This window comes from Anser brachyrhynchus, assembly GCF_964034855.1.
Source record: "Anser brachyrhynchus genome assembly, chromosome: 4".
Taxonomy (NCBI): domain Eukaryota; kingdom Metazoa; phylum Chordata; class Aves; order Anseriformes; family Anatidae; genus Anser; species Anser brachyrhynchus.
The window spans coordinates 41,034,735-41,059,583 of NC_137698.1; the positions used below are offsets into that span (position 1 = coordinate 41,034,735).

Below are 24,849 nucleotides of genomic sequence, written 5' to 3' on the forward strand. Positions count from 1 at the left end.
AATATTTTGGACAGCAGAATGCAGTTACTTAACTGTTGCATGTCTATGACCCTGTAGGTACCTTCGCATGTCTTCAGGCAAAAGTGAATCTGGAACTGAATGAAGATGCCAGTGGAAAGGATCTTCTGTATTATCTGTATTATTATTATTATTATTATTATTATTATTATTATTATTATTATTATTATTATTATTATTTTCAGTGCCAAAATTCCACTTCGGTTGTGTTTTAGCCACATGATATGAAAGTCCCTTTACAAAATCTGGCCCTTATGTAGGGTTGCTATTGCATTTCTAACATCTTACATCTACTTCACATTGAGTGGTATGCAACAAATACACAGGATGAAAGTAAACACTGAATTATTCTTGGAGATTAATGGGTATCTCTTGCTTCAATAGTAAAACAGCCATTTAACTATTTTTTTTAACTATTTGCTGAGCGATTCTGTTTTGAAAATTTCTGCTTAGAAACAAATTTTAGGGGAAAAGCAGTTTATTGAACACAATTTCTTGTAGCAAATAAAAGCAGATTTGAAATTTGAAACTGTGCCAAGATTTCTAGAGAGAAAATTCTAGAGAAATACTTCTTCAAAAGAATGTTATTGTAACTAATACTTTACTTTCTGTTTGTCCTGCCATCTTGCTTTCCTGCCCCTCCGTAAGAATTACTACAGCTAAAATGGTTGCTCAGCTTTTTCAGCTGTAATAATTCTCACAAAGGCTAAGTATTTTGAAAGCTCCTATTTCATAACATCCATATGTAAGACACTGTATTTTTTCTTCCTTTTCTCCCACACTTCATAATTTCATGTATTGAACCTAGGAGGAAATATTTTAACTTCAGGGAGCTAACTATGAAAGTATACCTCCTAGAAAGTCATCAATGTTCCAATCTGATGCTGAACAAGTCACTTTAAAACAAGTTTTTTTTCCCCACTCTTTGTTTTCCGATGTCTGGTTGAAAGAAGACACACCTAAGTCCTGTTAACCATTGCTGGAAGCACTGACGTAGGGGGTGGTATAAGCTCAACATATGTATCAGGAAATAATCACAACCCTGGGAAAAGCAGAGAGTGAATGATGAGACTTTGGTGCAACACAGTAAGTCTTCTGATAAATTAAAACAAAGGGAAAATATATTCCCTTACAGTGCAGGAATTTAGGGTGCATTTTATCACTCAGAGGAGTCAACACTTCACGGGATTAGGCAAATACCAATCCTGCAGCTGTTATTCATCAATTTTTCACGATGCAAGATAAAGCTAAATCTGAGTCTCACAGTCTTAATTTTTTTCTAACTGCCAGGCCTTTCATTTTTCATCTTGACAGTGTTTCTTTAGAGAAATGATACAGTATAAACACACCTTCTGAAGGAATTAAGAGACGCAAATGCAAGAAGCAAGACAAGAATCCCTACATTCGTGCCTGGGAGGAGCGAGTCCCACGAACGCACAGGGATTTGCCAGGTTTCCCTGCTCTCCGAAGCAAAGGGGCCAGCAGAAGGAGCAGTGGAGGTGAGCATGTCACTGCCAATTAACGGAAGAGTGAGCTGGATCCATATCAAAAGTTTTTTATAAGCTGTCAAAACCATTTTCTTACATTGTCATGTGTTGTGAATATAATTCAGCCACATCTGATGTTCTACCAGTACTCAGCACAGTTTATCTGATAACTTCAGTACGCTTTACACATTACAAGTGCAATTAATAGGACACACATCAAGTGAATAGATGACTTGTGATCTTTCAGTTTACACTGCAACAAAGATATGCACTTGGAACTCACAAGTAAACCATTTCCAGCTTTCATGCAGCTGTTGTAATGGAGTTTGACAATATGCAAATCAAAAGGAGAAAGATGAAAGGTAATTACAGCCAATATAGTAATGCTCAAATAATTTGTATTAATAAGAATTAAAAACAAGGGGGCAAAAGGGACAGGGTGTTACATGGAGTGACCACATTTTTCTTTACTAATTTAAACATTGCTATGGGATGATTTCTGTGTTGGTCTGTGCTGATCTTGCCTGACTTCTATTAACATCTAGGAGACCACTGAATTTATCCACAGTAGACTAGAAAAAGGCACCATCTTATTTTTGAACGCAAATGAAAACCATGCAGATTCTCAGCGCACACTTGAGTATCTGGACCACACAGTTAAAACTCTCCCAAATCTTTGCGTGTTCCCCGGTGTGCTAAATACTGCAGGGGAAGGAGCAAATTGCCATTCTGAGAAGATGGTTATCTCTCACATCAAAGATTTCTTCTTCCTCAGCTGCACAAACCGCTGTACTGCAGAACCCCTCTCTGAAGCGGACAGTGCGTGCGGGCCTGATGTGCAATGTCCCTGCATTTCGGTGCACCCCTCAAACAAGTGTTTGTCCCTGTGCCTTACCTTACCAGGAAACACTAAGAAACACAAAGGTGCATTTGTTTTGTTTTGTTTTCATGATGTGCAACCTGAGGTATGTTCAAAATGTGTATGCTGTGTCCCAGCCTCTGATGGGAATAATAAGTAATTTTCCAAACGTAGCTAATTTTTGTTTAGTCAGACACTCTTTTCTTCACTGTTTTGAAATATGAATTATTACAATCACACAAAAGGAATGTGCTCATTACCACTGTTCACTCCAGGCAAACCTCCATTTCACCAAATACAAACTGAAGAAAATCCTGGGAAACCATGAAAACCTGAGGTCAGTTTTCATAATGATTTGAGGGTTCACCATCTGCTTTTCAGACTTAGAAATTTAGTGACTTTTACTTTCATTCTCATTACAGTGTCTATACAAACCAGCCCATCTCTGAGATGCAAAAAAGACTTTTTTTTTTCTTTCTTTCTTCCAATAAGTACCTATTTCCTGCCTATTTGCTTTGAAATAATGTGGTTCATTATCTGTAAGCATAATTTTGGTAAAAAAAAAATAGTCAGTGTTACTCCACAGGCAAAAATTTTAAAGATAGTCTCATTTATCCAAAATAAATAATTTGAAAACATATTGACTACAAGGAACAATTATAAAGGACAGGAGAGTCTTGCTCAGAAAACCAGCACCAAACCATTTACTGAAATTATGGAAATTATGTAGTGTATCCTTTTTTCTTTCTTTTTTTTTTTTTTCATTCTCTCCCTTTTTGTTGTTGAGTTCACTTAGGACTCAATTATGCCAGGCAGTGACAAAGCTGCCCCTTGACTCCTGTGTTACAAAATCAAGCCTTATTGAATTTCCTGTTTATGTTTCTAACCTAGTTGGTATTCCTCTCATGCTGCCTGTGAGCACTTCCAGTACTGGCTGCATGCTTTCAAGAAGAAGGTCATTGTTCTTTTAGGATCATCAAATGATCATGAGTGAATCATGAATCAAGATGGAAAACATGAGGGGAATGTTCTCCTGGAAGATAAGAAAACATATAACTTCTGCAGTGCTAGTCAAATGACTCATCCCAACAAGGAGACTCGTTTTTCTAATGTTGAGATGGCAGGCTGCAGATTTCCATATGTCAGTTCTGCTTCTCGCTGAACTTTGATTAACTCAGGACAGCATGAAGTGCTTGTGTTTTATGGCTAAGACCAGGCCACATACTTCTTGTCATCTTCTTAAATAAAAAAGATCTCTTTACAGACATATTTTCTGTCTTTAACGAGCAGGTTGTAAGAGTCAATCCTGCCTGAATTTCATTGATTGTACCATGTTATTTATCTGTGTTTGTTTATTAATAGTGTTCTTCGGAAGTTAAAGCTCACATGCCAAAGACTTAGGACAATGGTGGTTATTAATGATTTCTTTTTTTTTTTTTTTAACCTTAGGGAGAAGTCAAGGAACTAGTAATTATTATTGTTGTATAGAATCTATACTTGCCATCTGTGCCACAATGAGTTTCACACAAGGTTATCTCATTGTACTGTTGGAAATAGTTTGTTCTTTCTTAATCTTGCTTTTTTCTTTTTTTTTTTTTCCTATGAAATATTTAAATGAAAGGTGTTCAAATAATTAATCTTGTATTAGGCTGTCAGAATTTTAGAAATGCGTAATCTCTGTTATCCTAAAGCATTACCCACCCACCTCCCAGGAAAAAAAAATTACCCTATCTTGGTGAAATCTTCTATTTTGATTGCATGTTAACCCTTCTTCTAAAATTGTGTCATCATTTCAATATTCTAAGTGAAATCTAACTTCAGCTTAAAAATCATAACGTTGCACATTTTACAGGTGAAAAAAATGGTTTAACATTTTCATCTCCTTTTTGTATAATACAGAATGGACTAACAGAAGGAATCCAGATCAGAACTAACAAAATATTGGAACCTGGAAAAACAGTCAGAAACAACAACACAACCAAATACTACTACTACTACTACTAGCAGTAATAGTAATAATAATAATAATAATAACAACCTGTATTTATTCCATCTACAGAATAATAGTATACAGGTATTTAAAAGAAGGTTTCAGGGAGGATGATGATGCAATGTTGTGCTCATCTATTATGCAGGAGACATCTGCTGTCCCGAAACATCAAACACAATGAGCATGAACTGCAGAGCGGTATCTCAGCTAGATGCTACAGAAACATCCCTTTAGAAAGGAGTCTTTAGACACTGGAATAGACTCCAGGATACATTATTCCGGGGACATTTTGGAACCTCTCTGAATCTGAAGATTTTAAAAACAAGGTAGAAAAACATCTTCCAGTAGTCTGCCTCTCTAGGTTGGATGACCCCATGGCATCCCCTGTGGCTCTGTTTTTTCCCATTCTCTAAGAACTGTAACCACACAGGATGGTGACTTCCACTAAAAGCCGTAACTACCTTCCACAAAGACTTATATAAAACAGAAAAAGCTGCCACTAACCAAAACAGATTACTATCAACAATAATAATAATAATAATAATAGAATCATAGAACCAGAGAATCATTAAGGTTGGAGAAGACCTCCAAGATCATCTAGTCCCCCTACCAGCAGTATTACCCGCTAAACCATGTCCTTGTAGCTCTTTAGAAATGTTTTAAATGTCCTTTTAAAGCATCAAGAAATGTTTCAAGATTTTTTTTTTTTAAATACAGTTCTACATTAGGCATGTTCCCCTCACTGTAGTAATCAGACATAACCTTTTGAAGGTGAGAAGAAGACGGATAGTTCCTCTGGAAGTTTTCATCTGGTGCTTCTCAAGTATCTCAGTTTTTCGGTCTACCTTGTATTTTGCTATTCAGTATCCTGGTTCTTTAATCTCCTGCTCCATAGTTAGTTCCAGAACTTGAAATCTGCTCAGACATTTGAATGAACTTTTTTGTATTCAAACAAAAAAAAATCTCCAATAAAGGTAAACAAAATCTCATTTTTCACTCATCAAGCAAACACATTTCCTCTAGTTTAAGGTAGGGTTAAGAACATTTTACCAATTCTTGATCTCTGTGGAAATTCCAAAAGCAGTCATTGGTGCTTTAATTCTGCTCAGCACAAGTCTCCAACCCAGCTCTTACAACAGTATTTTGAGACTTGTATGTAACATATGTTCTTAGTCTTTCATGGAATAGAACAATTTTTTATGACATTTTAAACAGCCTTATGATGCAAATAGTATGTGCAATAGAAAGTATCAAGCGTTGCTGTAGGGACTTGGGTTTTGAGGGTTTGTAAACAGTTAATATTTTGAGTTTGGTTGCTTACAATTTGGACATGCTTATTAAGTGTCGGGAGTGAGCAACAAGTCTTTCCTACAGGCCCTGGGTATACCACAGCATATACATGTATATGTATATAGCCATTACGCATGTATATAGCCACTATATATATATAGCCACTTCTGTGATGGCTTAGGCTTACAGATGCCGTGGCACACACATCTCCAGTTCACACTCCTGAACGTGTGACAGGGGGAACTTGAGTACAGCAAGCAGCTCTGGGGCAGTGCGAAATCACACCAAGAGCCCAGCCCTAGTACCTGCAAGGTCAGCAGAGCAGAAAAAATTATCTTATCTCTGCTGATTTAAATACCCATTTTTATTATTTTTGCCAGAAACATTTATTTTGTTTAAATATTCACCATGATTTCTAGTGCCCTTCATTTCCAAATGCACACACCCATGGCATCTGGCCGTGTGTCCAGAAGCTCCAACTTAATCCATCTGTTGCCATGTTAATGTTGCCACCGATGGCATCCCACAGAAGTCACTTCTTCTGCTCCCATCTTTCTAAAGGACTGGTCATGATGGTAGTATTTACTGAGAGGAAGAGAAGCACCACTACAAGATAAATGATTTTCCTAGTTTTATGCTTGGACAAAAACAAAATTAACATTTAATGTTAATTATCACTATTTCCATCTCCTTTCACAGAAACTTCCTGCTGTTTTATCTTCTGCCATTCCATCCCCTCTCCTACTGACACTCTACAAAAAGCATTTTACTATTAATTCTACTTCTCTCTCAATTCCTAAATGCAAGTAATTTTAATTTAACTCAAGTTTTGTATTATTTGATTTTCTCAGTTCAGCAGTTTGCTGCAGTGATATTGTTGTGCTGAAAGCTGCCAATGGCACGTCTGTTTGATGTATAAGCTTTCAAAGCCTCCTCAAGGAAACTGTGCAGGTTCATAGTCTTTTAGTTATAACAATTAAAGCTCTAAGGGCCTTTTGCACGACAAACTTGCTGAACCAGTGGAAGGCATCAACCATCATCTAAGGTAAGAATTATACTTATAGCTGTACCAATTAATATATTTTTTTTGTATTCATAAGGCTTTATAGGGCTATCTTCAAATATGATATATAGATATTGATGCACAGAATGATCTGCTTTGGTTTCAACATGTTCAGAAAGCTGTACACTACTGAGCATTTCTATTTAGATGAAAAGTTAACACTATCTTATAAAAGAACTGATCTCCTTCTTCACAAAATTACCGATCTATAAAGATTTATAGTCTTCTATTTACTTCTTACGAGACTTTGTCTTCTGGGGTCCACAAAATTCGCATTGGTTTATTTTGGGGGAAGCGGGACCATGTTTGTTTACTTATCCTCATGGCTTGCATTTCTTTTACCCATCTGCTAAATGGTTTGTAAGTGATATACGCCTACCAAACACTGCTTGCGGTGATCTACATTTTCCTGTTTTACCCTTCCTCATTCTGTGGTTTATTAAAAGCCTTGCACTGCCCAGGGATAGTAACATTAGTGGTTCAGATTAATTCTTTTTGGTCTTTAGCCAAACAACCAGCTAATTTTGTCACTTGGCTAATTTAGTGATGTGCCAGCAAAATTCATAATTACAGCTAAAAGTATTTGTACTACTATTGCTTGCTAAGCTAAGGTGACTTCATGAATACCATTTATCCCTCCTGCCCTTCAGTCCAGAGGAACATTTTAAGTAAAAAATGTAGAAGTAGAATCTATCATCTACTCATTTAAAACTTGTATTGCTTTTGTTTTTCTTAGCAAGAGACTAGGCCATATCCTACTCTGAGTTACATACGGAGATATTCATGGAAAGGATTTCTTTCCACAGCTAGGAAATACAACTTGCAAGCAGGCTGCTTTAAACAGAATTCAAAATCCATGCAACTGAACATGTGAGTTAAAGCTCTGTTAGATGAGGGCAGAAAAAGCTCATATATATGGTGACCTTACTGATATACACTGGTCTTCACAGAGGAAGCAAGAAGAGCAATCAGTACAGAAAACATGATTTAAGGGGTACTTTATTAGGCTTCTCCATATTTTTAAATGGGTTAATAGCTTCCAATAAAATCTCCCATCAAAACAAATAAAGGCCACTTCCATACAGGGCTTAATTGGGAGGACGGGATTTAAATGGCCTCAGTCCTTACTTAACCCCATTAAACTGCTGAAGTGTTTACCTGATGGTCAGGCTCACCACCACCTTCATCATCACCAAACGTGGCTGCATCCAGGACAGAGATTTTTCCCTAAATATTACTGTGGGCTTTCCAAGCAACAACATTTGACTGGTACAGAGCAGTCAGACTAGGAACCTGATTGTTTGTTAAAATACTCCATGAATTTCCTAAGATCTGATAGAATTGCTCAGTGCTTCGTTTTGGCAACTGCCAACCTCGAGAAGTCAAAATCAAGCCTCCAAAAACATTAAACTACTTAAAACAGTGAAAACATAACAGTTTGGGTGTTGGGTTCTATTTCTTTGCAACCTGGGTGGCGATAATTCCTCTTTGCCCTTCTTTAGCATGTGCAGGCTTGAAAGAAAGGCAAAAAAAAAGGAAAGAAATGATCTGGGGAGGGCAAACTGGCAGGGAAGACCCCACAGCAGAAGCCAGGAGAGTGTGGTTTCTGCGGTTGCAGCCAGGAGCAGCAGGTTCAGTACCCCAGTACCTCCTGCTGCCGCTGGAAATACCCAACAGTGCTAAGGTCTGCACATGTTCGCAGGCTGCTTCCCCAGCTGCTTTGGGATTAAAACTTCTCTCCAAATTACAGAAGTGCACAACGGGAAGAGCAGTGGGACCCGGCTGGCCTGCTGGGGGGGCTGCAAAGCTGCCCTCCCTCCCCAGCACCTGGGTCGGCAGAGCAGGGCCCTGGCGGCCTGCCCAGGGCCTGGCGGCCATGCCAGGGCAGCGAGGGGCTGCAAGCACACAGAGAGGGACGCTGTGATGAGGGCATCGGAGGACTGCAGAGGAGGGCAGAAAAGCACTTATGGCGTGAAGAGGAAGAGCTCCAACTCGTTTGCATTGCTGACTCCGACTTGATTTGGAAGCTTAGCTGTCATTATGAGAACTGGATCAGAAACAATTTGGGAAGATAATGGTATTTACTCGCCAAGCCAATCCCTATCACTTATGCTGAGTGCCAGCTTCCTCAGCTCTCTCAAACAGCCTTCTCTAATTTTCTGTAGGCTGGAAGCAAATACGGATTCAATGGGAGCTGTAGGCTCTCAGCACTTTTGAGGACTAAGTATTTGATGTGCGCTGAACTTAAAAACTAACACATAAATCAATTTGGTTTGCTTCAGTATTCTCCCTCCCCTAGAAAACAAATAGTTGTAATACAAAATTGTGCTTCCCACAATGATAGCCTTTTTTAGTTACTCAGGCTGATGCTCTGGGTAGTTCAGACAGGCAGAATTTGACACTAAGTTTTTCTGGTACATCGCTCCTGGCAGAGCAGTGATGGAAGTGACATAGCGGTCTTTCAAAGGCCCCCCGAGGGTACACAGACTGCACACAGGCTGCTCGGGAGCACAGGTACAAGGAGGTTTTCAGCAACACCAGAAGCACACATCCTCCCTCAGCCGAGTCTTGTGAGCTTCCCCTTTCTGGTCCTACCAATGAAAGGTGCTGGATCTGCCTTCCTATGCTCATCACTGGAGATTTTGATTTTTACAATGATAATCATGGTGCAAGTGTAAAATAAAAATAAATACAGCAAAGCTGGGATGGGTATGATTTGTACTACACGATACTGCTGTCATTTAACTCTGCACATGGCGCAAAGAATGCCAAGGACCAAAGCAACAGGAATCAAACCTGCAAACTGAATGGATGTTTCCACTGTTACCAGTTCTTCCCTGTCCTGAAGTTTTATATTACACATATTAATATTAACCTACAGCAGCATGTGACTGTATCTATAGTATACCATCATAACTCTGGATGTAATCAGTGGAATTTACTAGATTCTATTGGTGGGGTATCAGAACAAGATCTCCTGATGGAGAGCTTGTCAGATTTACATTGGCAAAAAAAAAAAGTACATTACAAATGTGTAAAAGTAGAGGGATATAACCAATAACATCAGGGTCTTAGTACATTTATTAAAGAATGTGTTCAGCCCTAAAAGATATTTCCATCTTTAATCTTAAATAAATGTTTTAATGTTCAGCCCTACTGCCTGAAATAGCCCTGAGTCACGTATTTAAATTAAGCATATGCCTTGATCGGTGCAGTCCTATACTACATCTGGTATTTGAACTGATCACTGTTATTTCAATTAAATTAATGCACTAGGTAAATGGCACTTACTTTTAGGTATGTAATGAATACACTAAGCAATACATATTTGAAATCTTAACTTGTTAGGAAACACAATCTGGGAGACAACTTCTGAATGAAGTCTCTGTAACTATTAATTCAAATGTATACTGTTTTTGTCTTTTACCCATGTTCTTGAAAAGTATGCTTGGGGTATTAGATAAGGTTAAACATACATCTGGAAATGGCATTTATCAAGTTGGAAAGGTAAATCACAAAAAGGGAGAGGAAAAATAAAATCCACGGCCAATATAGTATTCCCTATAATGAAACTGACAACAAATCTAAATTACAGATAAGGTATAACAAAAAACATAAGGCAAAATGAATTGCAAACTAAACCCTTCTGAAAGGAAGAACAATGCTTTTATCTCTCTTTAAACCTTTTTCATATTGACATTAACATATCATCTTCCATATAACAAAAACAGATACTGGTGGTTTTCTCCACCTAAAAGTTTCACTGGATTTACATATTTCACGTAATTTATGCAAACAGTATTTCTGCAATAGTCAGTACATTTTGCATCCTGGAAAAGGAAACTCTAAAAGCAGATATTTCAAACCACAGTATAATCAATGAATATCCAGGCACAATATTTTAGGGAGTCTAATTAAGAACTTCTAATCATACTTTATTGCCACCAGCCAAGACCTGCCAGCTAAAGTTAACAGAACTCCAATTTAAGATGGTTTACTACAAACAGGGGAGTATGCAGGAATTAATTACCGCAAGGAGCCCAGCCACACAAGCATTCTAAAATGGATCAGTAAATTGCCAACCTAGTAGAAATCTGCATTTCCACCATCCCATTGGACAAAGTAGTCTTCAGGATGTTCCTCTTCATTTTATGCTTCTTTTTTTTTTTTTTGTCACCTTTTCTTCTGCTATATTAATTTATATTCCATGCAATTTGCTGCCTTATTTATTTCCTTCCCAGATCAGTGTCCTGATCCTGCAGAAAGCTGAGGTAAGCCAAGAGAACTTTATAGTGACCTAAAGACAAACCCTTATGGTGCCAGTCTGGGTTTTGGGCTGACAGTCTGTATGGTACTTCAGGAATTGTTTTTAAACTTTGCCTTAATATCTCACTTCCTCCGCTCTCCTCTCCTCCTTTTCCTGTTCTTTTTCAACCTTATCATTCTGTCTCTCAGCTTCTTTACTATTTTCTCCTTCCTTTTTCTTTCCTCCCTCTGCTCTGATGCCTTTGATCTCTCCTAATCCATCTTGCAGCTCTACAGTCCAGTTCTACCCCTTGCTGTTCAAACCTTACTCCATCAGTAACCTTTTTCTCATCTTGCTTTCACAGTCTCTTTGACTCCTTCTACGCACTTGACTTTCAATATTTTCTTGCCCTCACTCTGCCTACCTTCATCCTTCAGCCAACATGCACCACTCAGTACACAGCTTAGCAGACAGCATCTTCAATGGCTAATCATGCCAAAGAGAATATATTTCCCAGTCACAACTGAAATCCCAATGATTGTAATATTTTCCACTGCAAAGTTCACAATAGAGACTCTCTTAGAAACAGTGGAAGAATTTATCGGTTTGTTTGGTTTTCCTTAGCTAAACAATCTCATTTAATAGTTCCGATAAATCACAGAAATATAAAACACGCAAGTAATTTATGGCTACCAAAGACTTCACTCTCAAATAAAAAAAAACAGAGATGTGTACAGCTGTGACCCCACTTTCCTTACTTCATAGTCTTTTTCTAGTCTAACAACCAGCCAGTATGAAACCATATTCCACTGGAAAGCTTGTGAGTAAAGAAAAGAGGAAAAAAATCAAGGAGAAGAAGATATAAATTAAAAATAAAATAAAATAAAATAAATAAAATAAAATAAATAAAATAAAATAAAATAAAATAAAATAAAATAAAATAAAATAAAATAAAATAAAATAAAATAAAATAAAATAAAATAAAATAAACAATATTTTACCTGTTACTTGTTTGCAAAAGGATTCTTTACACAGAAACAGGAGGAAAGAAAAAATGAATTACTGGGGAATTTCAAAGTAGAGCAAAAGGAAAAACCTGAGGAAGGACAGAAGAAGGGTGCTGTTCCTAAAGAAGAAAAAAAAAAAAAAAGGAGAACAGCCTGCCAGTACCTGAAGGCTCACTTATTCAATTACCCCTTACAGAAAGGGGCCAAGTCTTATGGCTAAATCAGCACATCCAGCCACAGACTGGGGCTATAACATCACTTGTAGCTGCTGACACATCCAGAGACACCGGAGCAATGTGACCCAGACAGCAGCGGGATGCTCACGCTTTTACCTCCCGACCGAGGGCAGGACTACAGTTTTGCAGACGCCTGAGTACCAGCAGCTAGCAGGGCAGGAAAGCACTGAAACACTGACTAAAAGTTCTGATGCAGGGAGACAGAAAACATTGTTGCTCTTGGCCACAGAAACTAACATCTCAGCTCCAGTTTGAAGCAAACTGCCAAAAGCCGGCTTGCATTTGGATAGGACGTAGGCTGCACTGCAGGGAACAGCGCTAGGGCGGCATCACCATCCTATATTTCTGTCCTGTGTGGCTGTCCTATATACCACGCTAGCTGGTACAGTACTCGTGGAAGCATTGCCCTTTCAAAAAAAATATGAAACCAGGTTCATATAAAAGGTTTCTAGCAACCTTTTACTATTCATCCTCACAAGCCACTTTTTGTAAGGTTGCAAGCTGCAACTGTGTTGTCTTGGCAATGCCCAATCCTGTTAATACTGCCTACCCGGTTCAATTTCCCTTGATCTTCAACCGGCTGTGGTGTTCTTCATTTTCTGTCTCAAATTGTTAGGTAGCAGTGTTATGTACTGTTAAACTGTTGTCACATCCATCCCAAAGGTGGTGGTATTTCACTGACTGATAAAGCGTGATCCTTTAATTTAAAACTTAAGGGACAGATACTGATAGCACTTTATCCCATAAGGGAATCTACCCACTCAGAGGAAGACACTGTTCATTATAAATAAGGTTATCAGAATCTAGCCCACATGGCAGTGAGGTAGAACATGTCACTACATAAAAATGTTATTTTTATTATCAGCTTTGCTATGCAGGTATTGACAGGTAGCAGTGATAATATAAAAAGCCCAGCACTTGACAAGAGAAAAGAATTACAGAGTAGGTGAATACTACTATTATAGGGGTGGAGGGAATGTGGTTGTAAAAAATTCAGGTAGTATCTTTATGTTGTTGGAAGAAATAAAGTCTTCAAAATGACAGAAAATAATTGCCTAATAAAGAGTTATAGTACTGCCCTAAGCTGCAGAATGAAACAATTATTTTTATGTAGCTCTTCGTCTTTAGAATCTTAAAATATTTTTGTTGTTCTCTTGTCTTCCCCTTGATCTGTTTGAAGACTTTTTCCTGTACATTTAACAAGTATTTCTTGTTTATTTCCTCTCCCTCCTCCCCGCCCCAAGCTTATCTGTGCTGCTTCTCTGTAACTCACCTTTACAGTGCTGTTACCCTACCGACTGTAACGTTGTCTCCTGGACCAGATCATTGCCACCATCTGTTACCCAGCACAGTTGACATATTAACCTACAAACGCCCCCCTCTCGCTCCATTATCCTCACAGGTCAGCGTGGTTCACTGGTACCCTGTGATAGATGATGCAATAGCAGAGGAGATCTGAGCATTAGTGGCAGGAGACTGACTCTGAACCTGATCAGTTTAGGCAGAAGGGATTTTGTGTGATCCTAAGATGCAGCTGTAGTATAAAACAAGAGATACTTCTTCATGTCTGTCACGGTGAGTGCAATATCCCGAATGAGCTGAGACACAGTGGGCAGTTGCTCATTTAATTAACCTGCCCTGACTTGATCAGGTTCCAGGGTCTAATGTCATTTGAGAGAGTTTTCACTTTGCTTCGCAGATGAGATCACCCATCCTGGAGAGAGTCTGCGAGGCTGTGTTTCATGCGTGAGCCCAAACCCATCTCACCTCCATACCGCCTGGGTACTCACACGTATCCAGAGTGCAGCACTGGAGAAAGCTTGAGCTTTTTCTATCCATTCCTCAGCACCATTGCTGCAACCTGGGTGAGCCCATACTCCTGAACATGCCAAAAATCTCCAGCCATGCCCCAACAGGCAGAGGTGCTGCAAGCACGCGGTGGGGAATGCAGAGGCTGGGCGGGTGGTGAAGCACTACAGGCACCACCACCTGCTCTACATCCCACATGAGGTGCTTGAGGATAATCGCAGGTTCAGATTCCTCACCCTTTTCTGTAAGGAATTTTAAAATACCATGCTTTTTATAATTATATGATTCACATGCATATACTTCTCCCTCTAATATTAAGTGGGAAGTTTCGTATTTTGTCACGTTAACAGCCTACAAGTTGAACCCCTTTCTTGGTGTTCTACAATAAAGCACAATGCCCAGTTCAGCCCCTTCCCAATCACAACTGAAAAACTTCAGCATTTCTGAGTGGGTGCAGAGTACTTCCTATGCCCCGAAACGTATGAAAGTCTTAGTTAATGTCACCAAAGTATACTGTGCTCATATTGTGTCCTTTAAAATTGACTCTGCTGTAAATAACATAGATTTTCAGTAACACTGTAACTTGCATGATCTCAATAAGAGAGCTTTTTCTTTTCTATTTTCCTGATTAGAAGAAGGAAAATAGTGCAGCTGAACAAAGAATACAAAATGGATAATTCAGCCTACAAATTTTACCCTAATTTCCTCGATCCTAATTTTCTGCTTTTAGAATCCTGGCAAGAAGATAATGATTTCCTGAGTGTATTCATTATCATCTCTCTCAATTATTTTGTAGAGTATTTAAAATTCACTATTCAAGCTGTACAGTTTGGTTGCAACTGGTCAGTCGCACCACATGGCATCTTGTATGTTCTCAGACTGGTAGATGACCAAGCAAAGCAAAAAGTAGGTGGAAATGCCAAAAAACTAGTTCTGCACACGGTCATGTCAACTTGGTAAGTTCTTTGTACAGGTATTATTGAAAATAATATTTCTATTGCAATGATAGTTGACAAAAGGAAAAGAGACTAAAAATGGGAACCAAACTGCATGAGTTTTTGAAGAAATATTTACTGAAAGTGATTTTCAATATTCCCTCCGATTAAATAACAAACTATCCATCATATTCAAAAAAGAGGTTTGGCTCTGACTAGTGATATTCTGTGACCAAGGCATTCACTGTACCAAATACCAATTTTTCTCAGTAATTGATCAATGAACTAAGTATGGATTTCAAAAGGTTAGAGGTGGAAATAGATTATGACTTTTGTTGCCACTCAAAAATGCATTACACAGATTACAACAGACATTGGAAACTTTCCAGTCAGCTTTTTTGTGTCCTGCTACACTTTGATAGAGATTAATACTTTAACCCTTGCAAAGAGAAAACAAAATGCCAAGTTACACAAACACAGGATCACATCAAGAAACAAGGTCATATTTTCAGAAAAGCTACACAGAAAATCTTTAGTCTAAAATCTGAATAATACAATTCTGAGCTTATTGATTTTAATGGACTTTGGGCTTTACCATTATTTCTGTTGAGATGACAATATCTGTAGAACATCCACTTTTACAATTATGACAAAGTTATTGTTTGACAAGTGTTTCTAATTTTAAAGGGAAAAAAAAATGTGCCATTAATTAAAGATTATTCCTCAGCATTAATTTTATAAAGTGTGCTGTAGAACTCTTTAAATTAAGAAAGAAAATCCATGCCAACAGAGTGCCAACAAAAAAATTGTCGTGAGTTAACAACCCTGCCCAAAGATGAATAGGAGACATCTCAACTTCCTGTTTAGTTTTGACTCGGCGCTGATCAACCTTTTCTTAATAGTGCCATCTCAGCAATGTGCTCGTCTAAAAATAAATTTCAGCTTCACTGCAAGTCAGATTTTCTGGCTCTAACATAATTTTTTTTGTGTGTCAGGGTGGTAGTACAAAGGACCAGTGTAAAACCATTCACCTCTTTGTCAGCCACTTTAAATTGGTAATAATAGGCAGGTATTTTTATTTTTTTTTAATTTGCTTTTTACCTGGATGATTGGAATTTCAACCATCTGATTCATTTTGGGAAAACAATCAAAAAAAAATTCTCATTCCCTAACTCCTGTAAACTGCTTAATACGGCTTTACTGCACCAGCAAACCAACTGAAATGCTTAATGCAAGTTAAAATGAAAACGAAAGAATAGAACAAAGAACTTCAAGAAACTTTTCCTCTTAGAAGTATTAATTCCAGAGCAAGAATGAGAAAAATTTGAAGGCAACTTCAAAACTGCTGCTAATTTTACACAGCTAAGATATGCAACAGCAACTCTGTCACAACATCTCTCAAAGGCAGGATACAGACCAATTCCCCCCAAATCCATTAGTCCTAGTTATGGGATTGTATAAATTGGGATCAGAAAATTATAGATTCAAGCAGAGTTTAAGATTTATGCTGTCCTGCCTCCCAACATGGAGCTTAGCCAAGTGATGGAGAAGTAGCTAGCTTGGCTTGTTACTGTCCCACCTGAGGGATACTAGCTGGAGGGAACAGTGACCCAGTAGCAGGAAGGCAGGATCCTTTCCTGATCAAATTAATGTCCAAGGAACCATCTGAGGACAGGATCAGGTCTGAATAAATCCCAAATGATAAACCAGGCCTATCAGAGGTCTATAAGGCCCCAAAGCAGCCTTTTTCATTAATGCAACCAAAGAACGTTCCCTGTCACCTGGATCACAATGAAAATAACCTGTTAATTTAAGTAATTGGAAGTTATTTGTGTTAATTTATGTAATAAGAGGATATAATCCTTATCTTCTTTTCATTTCTGGCTACCTGCTTCTATAAAGTTTACACACTGTTTCTGTCTGTATTCGGAGAAACAGTGTCTGCATTCAAATAAGCAGTTTTTATTTTATTTATTTATTTTTATTTCATATTGTTATAAGGATGATTTCAAAGGAACTGTTACACTGAAAGAATCCCATTCCTTTGGGTCTGGAGATCCTTCAGCTTAAGTGGTAGAAGCAATTGCTTTGCTCACCATCCTAATATATTTCTCCAGAGTATACAGAAGGTAACTTTTTTTTTTTTTTTTTTTCTGATCTACACAGTCTATCTGTAAGTAGTAAGTGCAGAAGACAATATGGAAGAAGTATAATTTGGTAACCACAGTAAAATCCCAGGCCACAGAGAGAGAACCAAAACTCTAGGGATGCTAAGGAGCTTTTAACCTGCTTAACAAAAATAAATAAATAAATATATAATACTAATAGTAAGGAAAAAAATCATAACAAGAAACAGAAAAAATACACCCTTTGAAGGAAGACTGATACCATCTGGGAAAGATGCTAAGAGTGCCAACACATTTCTTAGCTGTACAGAAAAGTAACATAAATGCAGAGAGTGATGAGTACAGCACAAGTCTGTGTGTTCAAACTGATTTACTCCCAAATATGAAAAGTTTTGCTAATGTTCCTCGTGCAGATGAAGAAAGACGTGCACATCTATGTACACATACTCATTAAAGCCAACTCTCAATGGTGGACCTGAGAACAAAGTTGATGTGTAGGCTTCAAATCAAGAGCAGGTTTTTCTTCTCACGTATCTTTTCATGGTTTTAATCGCTGCTGACTTCAATAATCCACAACATACTCTGAAAATTACTCATTTTCTCTTTCTCAAGCCTTAGAAATGAAGATTTACACATCTACTGTTTATGTCTATGGCAATGTACATAGAAATTACAGTCACAAGACAAAGAAATGAAACATACAGTACGAAGCACATGGGACGACATCTCTCAGCCTGGAGAGACATTTTCTCTGGCAATTTTCTACAAGAACAAGTGAACCAGAAATTCTGATTTATCGATCTTTGAGGTCAGATTTAGATATTTTTGATTGGCTGGTTGATTTTTGTTCTGCCTGTTTTGTTTTGCATTGTCCTTTTGAATTTATGGAAGGTAAGGTCAAAGTATTAATGCATTAATTTGGACAGTATTAAAGAGCCCCTGTCACATCTTTCTGAGTATCCTTCAAAGCTGCCATCCTGTTTAATATCTGTGGCCGTCATCTCTGAAAAACAATGTCATGCTGGAACCTTAAACAGCCAGACGATAGCAGACAAAGGCGGTGCTGCTTTTTCTTTAGTGGAGTTTCCCTAGGAAAGGACAAGAGAGAGAGAAAACCCTGAAGGGAAGAGAGATAAGTTTACTTTCTTGAAAAAATATCCTTTACTAAAGACTCAAGCTTCAACAAATCTGACTGAATTAAACTTGAGAAGTGTGAACAACAGTTTTTTACGGCTTACAGCAATTTCTAACTGAAAGCTAGGTAACAAGTGTAATAGGCTTATATCTGATATTCCAGCTTTTTGCACACCAAGGACCTTCTTCCTCACAGGACATGTAACTTTGAGCTTCATTTTCCTATAATTTTAGTCTTTTCATGCCCAAATCACTATGTCCCTTCAGAATGGTTGTACTGTGTTACTGGATTGTGTTCTTTAGGTACAATACTAAATGAAAGCAACATTATTCCTGCTTCATAGTTGGTAAAACAAAATGCTGTCCAGTTCTCTTTAGTGTATGATTTGCAAAACATTCCACAAAAGGAAGAAAAAACAACTGCAAGCCTACCTCTTGACTTGAGACTTTTCTTTCAGCAAAATTTAATTAAATTCAAGTACATTTTAGTGTTCATATTTCATGTTTCTATATATACACATATTTATACACACCCTGTGTACACATAGATTTATAAATCATCAGTATTTAGACTTTACTGTGCTTTCCAGACCATTGATTTAGATTGAAAAATACCACTTGATATTTCTTAGGGTGAAATCTATCCTCGCACGATGGCCTACAAACTACTTGAGGCCCACTTATTTCAGGGTTTAAGTATTACTTCAGTGATGCATAGCCTTGTACAAATAAAACTTTACCTGTCAGGAGCATCCCACTTCTCTTTCGATAGTTCTAACTGTGCAGTAGGACAATAAAAGTGTTTTGTAAAATAATACTGCAAAATTTGATGTTTCCCTCCTTCTCAGTTATATGTATTCATATTTCAAGTGGACTTTTTTTTCTATTTGAAAACAGGAAAAAAGGTGATTTAAAAGTAAAATATAGTCTTTTTTTCTTTAAATTACCATTACAGATAATGTAAATCTCATGCTGAGAAGCGTGGTACAATCTGATGTATAAAGCAGAAGAGAATCAACTTCCCTCTTCCTTAATCATGCTATTGTGCATCCTTGACAGTAGTAAGAACACCTCGTTTTTCAGGAAACAAACAAGTACAGGAATATCTTGAAAGATGGTTGGTGCACACAAATTTATTATCACTATAGCAGCGCATGGTGCTTTGAGCACAGGCTAGGTTTCTTTTCCTTAGAAAAACAAACCAGATCTTATCTACTCCTCTACAGTGGAGTCAGTGGAAGTTCTTCCATCAGCTTCAAAGCAAAGAGCCTGCAAAGAGCAGGCTAAAAGAAGATGAAATAAGATTAGAGGAATGTGTGTGAAAAGGCAGTAATTGAATAACAGGGACATTAAGAAGAAAGGATTAAACAGGTTCTAAATCTCATGTATAGGGAATTGCTTCATGCACAATCACGAGTTAGTTGAAACCAATTGCTGTGTCGTGCAGCAGCTTCTGTTCCACAGCACCGGCTGGGAAGGACTCTAAAGACAAAGGAAGCAAGTTTTTTTCCAAATTTCTCAGCTCTGAATGATTTCTGAACACCATGCTCTAGACTGATGTAAGAAGAAAGTGGGTGAAGTAAATTTTCAGTAATATGTCAGAATTTATCCCAATAAACGCAAGGCAAACAGTTCCAAATCCATATGAGTAGTTTCATTCCAAATATAGATTTCTGCTTAACGATCTGTTAAGCTCTATAGTTTGTCATCCCTGTGAATATTTAGATACCAATAAAATGTCTTGTACTGGTTCCAAGGTTCTTGAACATACTAATAATAATGGGCACAAGGTCTTGATGAAAATAGCTTTCAGAAGCTGACAGTGAGAAATGTTTCTGAGAAACATGTTTCAGGACACCTCAAAACTTTAAAGATTTACTGCAGGAAATAATTTCATGATAGTTTAGATGAGCACTATCCTAAGAAATAACATCTGCTAAGTAAGTGACCTGGTAAAGACAGTGAAATCTAAATACTGTGTATGTACATATACATACATCCAGAGTAGCTAAGCAGTATTTATTCACACACATATAAATTTTACATAAACTGAAATAAACACCCCATGTCAATTACAGATTTATAGACACTGCACTTCCTGATTTTTAAGATGAATTCTCACAAATCACGCGCTATAAGAACACAAAATCAGACATATAGAGAAACCAGTAGCACAAAATACCTATAGCAGAATTTCAGTCCATTTAATAAGAACCAGAAAGTAAAGATAAATTTTAAGTTCATTTATTCTTATGACTACAGTGTTGCTGCTGGTATCTGGCTATCAGTAAAGCTATCAGAAAGTCAGATCCTGATAACACACACAAAATCATGGCACAGTAGTAATTTCTAAACTGGGTAGCAGTAAACAGATTTTTGCAGTCTATGTCTTTCACAGTCATTTATTCTTTTTACTTGACAATGATTTGGACAAGCATAAGACCAAAATCACATTCAAGGAATGGAGAAAGACAGAAAGCTATTTACGTGATGTCCAGGAGCACTCTTAACCTAGCTCATCCAAGACACCACAGCCAAAACTCTTTTTCAGTGGAAAAGAGAGTTTCCACATGATTCCTGTACCTTTTGTTCAGCTGCAAAATTCAACCAAGAAACACAAGGAGCAAGTATTTAGACTTTGGCTCAGGTTTAGGTCACTGTTGTAGATAATGACAGTTTGAGTGTAGACAAAAAAAAAAAACAAAAAAAAAACAAAAAAAAAAAAAAACCACAACTAGAATAATTAATTATACCACCAGAAAACAGACTCATGAATTTACCATCTGGAAGCTTTATTACTTTATGTGTCTAAATTATTCCCCTATGCTTAGCACAAATCTTCAGAGTAGCAATTTAATTACACAGAGGGTAAAAATTAAATTCCACGGATGATTGGAAGGCCTCCTCTCCAGTAGTGTATTGATGAATCTTAGCAGGACGATGGTATTTGGCGAGACTATTTCCTCTGCCAGAAAGATGAAAGCAGATGACTGCACCTAATCAGCACCTACTCTGCTGCTTTACCTGTAAAAGGAGAATCCTCTAACATGTTCTGTCTCTTGTTTGGCATACTATTAACAATCAATCTGTGACAGAAGTAACCCAACAGAGCTAAAAATGACTTAATGAGTCATCAAAGGCTACAAATGACAACTGCGCAGCCAGGTCATGCAACAGACATGCTCTACTACATACGTGCACTGACTGTAAGCTCATGCTGGGTATAGGCCTGTGTTTCAGGGCTTTACAGGGAGAGGAGTTTCTGGAGTTAATTCTTTCAATTTTTTAAAACTGATACCCCTCAGCACATGAGGTAAGCTGATGTACAACTGTCAGAGATAACACCCAAGCATCTCATGTTACAGAAAACAAAGATTACACTCAGTTTCCCAGTGCTCCCAATGCACTGGTCAGCTCTGTGAGAACTGACAGTTCAAAACCACGGAGCGAACGAACACTTTTACCACAGTGCTTGTAAAAGTGCAGCTGTTGGTGAGTGAGGTTGGAGGGAGCAAGGAAGAAGCATCTGACAAAAAACTGCTTCTTCACAGTTTTCACACCTGCCTTTACACCCTCTGGAAGGGTTAAGAGTGGCAGGCCTCTCCCTCCGGAGTGCAAAACACGAGCCAGCTCAGGCTGCTGCCAGCTTCAGCACTACTCCAAACTTGCTCGGTGTTTCAGAGCGCTGCTGTTCCCTTTTGTTGTTGTTTTTAAACATCTTTGTGTCTTTGCACTTCCTGGGAGAAGACAGAAGGAGAAGCAGAAATAACACAGTTACGTGAGAAAGGTCAGCCTGCTGACAGCTCCAACCTCATTTTCAGACCAACGAAGGCAAGGAGGGATAAGCACAGGGTAAGCACCTGAGTGTGCCAATGCTTCAGACCTTTTCAGATTTGCTTATTGGAATCTGCAAAACTGAAGAAACCAAAGGCTAAAAACTGTTATAAAAAGACATGTGAACATGCACGCACGTGTTATTCCTGCAGAGGGACTGTGATCTCTGTCTGGTTTTCACATGTGGGTCTCATTTCAGGGGTGATTTGAGTCCACAAACAAAAAACCACAACCTCAAAATCTTGGTCCCAAATGGCATTCTTCAACACGTGGTTTCCTTCAGGCATGCATTTATCTCAGGATGGGGTTATACGTGGCGCTTGAACCCTGTCCTGTCTTTCTATTTACTAGAGCACATTTATTTACCAGAGAACAGTGGGGAAACTTCAGGTCTCTGTTTAGTCATACTCTTTAACTTGATTCCCTAAGTAATACCAGCTCAAGGAGTTCTTTAAGAAATACCTACAATATAAAAGTGTTGAGGAAAGAAGAAACCTCCGCTGAAATACCGGCGTCTGGGAGAGCGAGGGAGAGCAGTGTGCGGGGACACAGATAATTGTTAGCCTTCCTGCACTTTCCGGAACAGATTTTACTAACCTAAAAACGTCCGATTTAATTCATGCCATGGAAAGCAGAACAAAACAAAAAGGACCCTGCTTCACAGAGGTGGCTGTACATATTTGCACCCTGCAATGGCTCCCTCACAACTGCCCCTTGGAGCTGATTCTGTTTGTGTTTGCTGGTTGTTTTTAGAAAGAGCAATAGAAGACATCATCGCAGCAGCGACACTAACTAGTGCTATTAACTGTGCTTTTGTACACTGTCACTGTAGCTCTGACACTCAGTCTTACTAACTACCTAGTAGAATTTAAGCTGGATCATTTAAATAATGATAAAGCTGTCAAGACTCTGATGTGATTTTCTTCTCAAGCAATTCACCTTCTATTACAGGTTTTATTATACTTTATAGTGGGCATCTGTAAATCTGTGGATCAGCTTAGCTCCCTAATTTACACCCATTGCACGTACTACATGGTTTTAACTGACTTACTTTAGAAGGATTCACAGTAGTTGCTAGGAAACCTTTCTGTGTTCTTTTCACTTCTTATATAGCATTAGCTTTTCAATTGATAAGGCTGTACCTTTAGGTACAGAGGGATTTAAGCAGAATCAAACAATGACAGCGGGACTGCAGCATAGATAAGCAAAAAAAAAAAGGGGGGGGGGGTGCAAATCCTTGTTCTTTGTACAGGTAATACAGAGGATTAGAGTGAAAGAAAGGACATAGCACATTTTCCATGAATATTTCTAAAAGATATTCTGCATCATATTAAGAAAAGCAGCAAAAACAAGACTTCTTACTACAGCTTAAATTTTATAAATTTGTAAATGACTATGGCAGAGAAGCCATTTCATTGTGCTACCTCTGTTACACGGCATGTCTTCCTGGGGATAATTTCTGATGGTAATACTGTAAAGCATCTTTCTGTATGAAGTAAGGATAACTAGTTACTTCCACACAGCTTTCAGGAAGTAAATATTTTGCCAAAAGTATCTCTCGCAAACACATTCCCACCAAGATCACACAGCTAAGAGTCATACTTTCTCCTGTTGAAACAGCCTGATTGATGTCCCCAGGTTAGCAGAGGCACAGCATATGTGTAACACAGAGCCACAGAGAGAGAGCGGGGAGATAAAACAAACAAACAACTTTACCCATATCTACTGTAAACTACATTGTCTTCCTGCTTCTCATCTCTACTGGGAGAAAAGTCTCATCTTTCCTTAGAAAACAGCCTTTTCCCAACCAATTCAAGTATACAAATGCGTACCTGATGTGTAGCAGCAATTAGGTTACTTTCAGAAGAAGATTTTCTATTACGCCATTTTCTCCTCCCCAAAGATTCCTGCATCTTTTTAAAGTTTCACTTCTTTTGAAAGAAGAGCAGGCAGACTCAACAGCCCACCAAAGCTGTGTTATCTGCGAACCTTCCCTTTTGCCCTGCACCCAGGTGCTTCACCATCCTTAAAACCTTGTGGTGGCTGCTTAGCTGGGACTGTCGTACACTCTTGGCATTGCAACCCACTAGCTGGAACAGCACAGCTGTCTTTAATAGGCCTCATAGTGACACTGTGGATCACAGACTCACAGAGTGCCTGAGGTGGGAAGGGACCTCCAGAGGCCATCTGGTCCAAGCAGGACCAGCCAGCACAGGCTGCCCAGGACCACGTCCAGGTGGCTTTTGGAGATCTCCTAGAGGGGAGACCCCACAGCCTCTCTGGGCAGCCTGTGCCAGTGCTCTCACACCCGCACATAGTGGGAGATTATGTTTTTCCTTCACAATGGAAAGAGGAAAGATAATTAGAAGTGTATTTTCTACATCTTTTTAGTCTGGGACAGCTATAAAACTCTAAATGTAGGTGGTCCTGTGGGTATTTTTTCCCCAAAGTTTCTGAAAGCCAAACCCAACATTTTTTTTCCCTCTATACCGTCCTGTAGAGATTAGAGAGTCTTATGACAGGCTCACTTCTGAAAAGAATCAAGCTCATTTCTTCCAATAGCCTTATCCAAATCTCTTGGGTTAGAAAATCTGGGTTTGCATTAGTACTGTCTTGGGTAGAGTGAGATTTCTTAAACACCTACTTTCCACCAGTCAATAAGAAAAAAGGAGAGAAAAGTATTCCCCAGAATCATGCTTTCAAACAGCCAAGTCAGAGAACATGAAGTATGTGAACACAGTAAAATAAGATGGCTCTAACACCTTAATTCCTAACATATCCTGGCAAAATAAACTTTTAAATTAATAAGACAAGA

General features: G+C 38.3%; 1 protein-coding gene across 6 annotated transcripts in view; it reads right to left on the bottom strand.

The window, feature by feature from the left end:
• Positions 1 to 24,849, bottom strand: part of LOC308194891 (uncharacterized protein) — a 709,819-nt gene that overhangs the window by 529,079 nt on the left and 155,891 nt on the right. For 2 of the 6 annotated variants that reach the window (XR_013951013.1, XR_013951014.1), the window contains one exon: positions 21,233 to 21,937. The exons of 3 other annotated variants lie outside the window; for them this stretch is intronic. The gene's annotated coding sequence lies outside the window, so the exon portion shown is untranslated. One more of the 6 variants, XR_013951012.1, reaches the window with a different exon arrangement.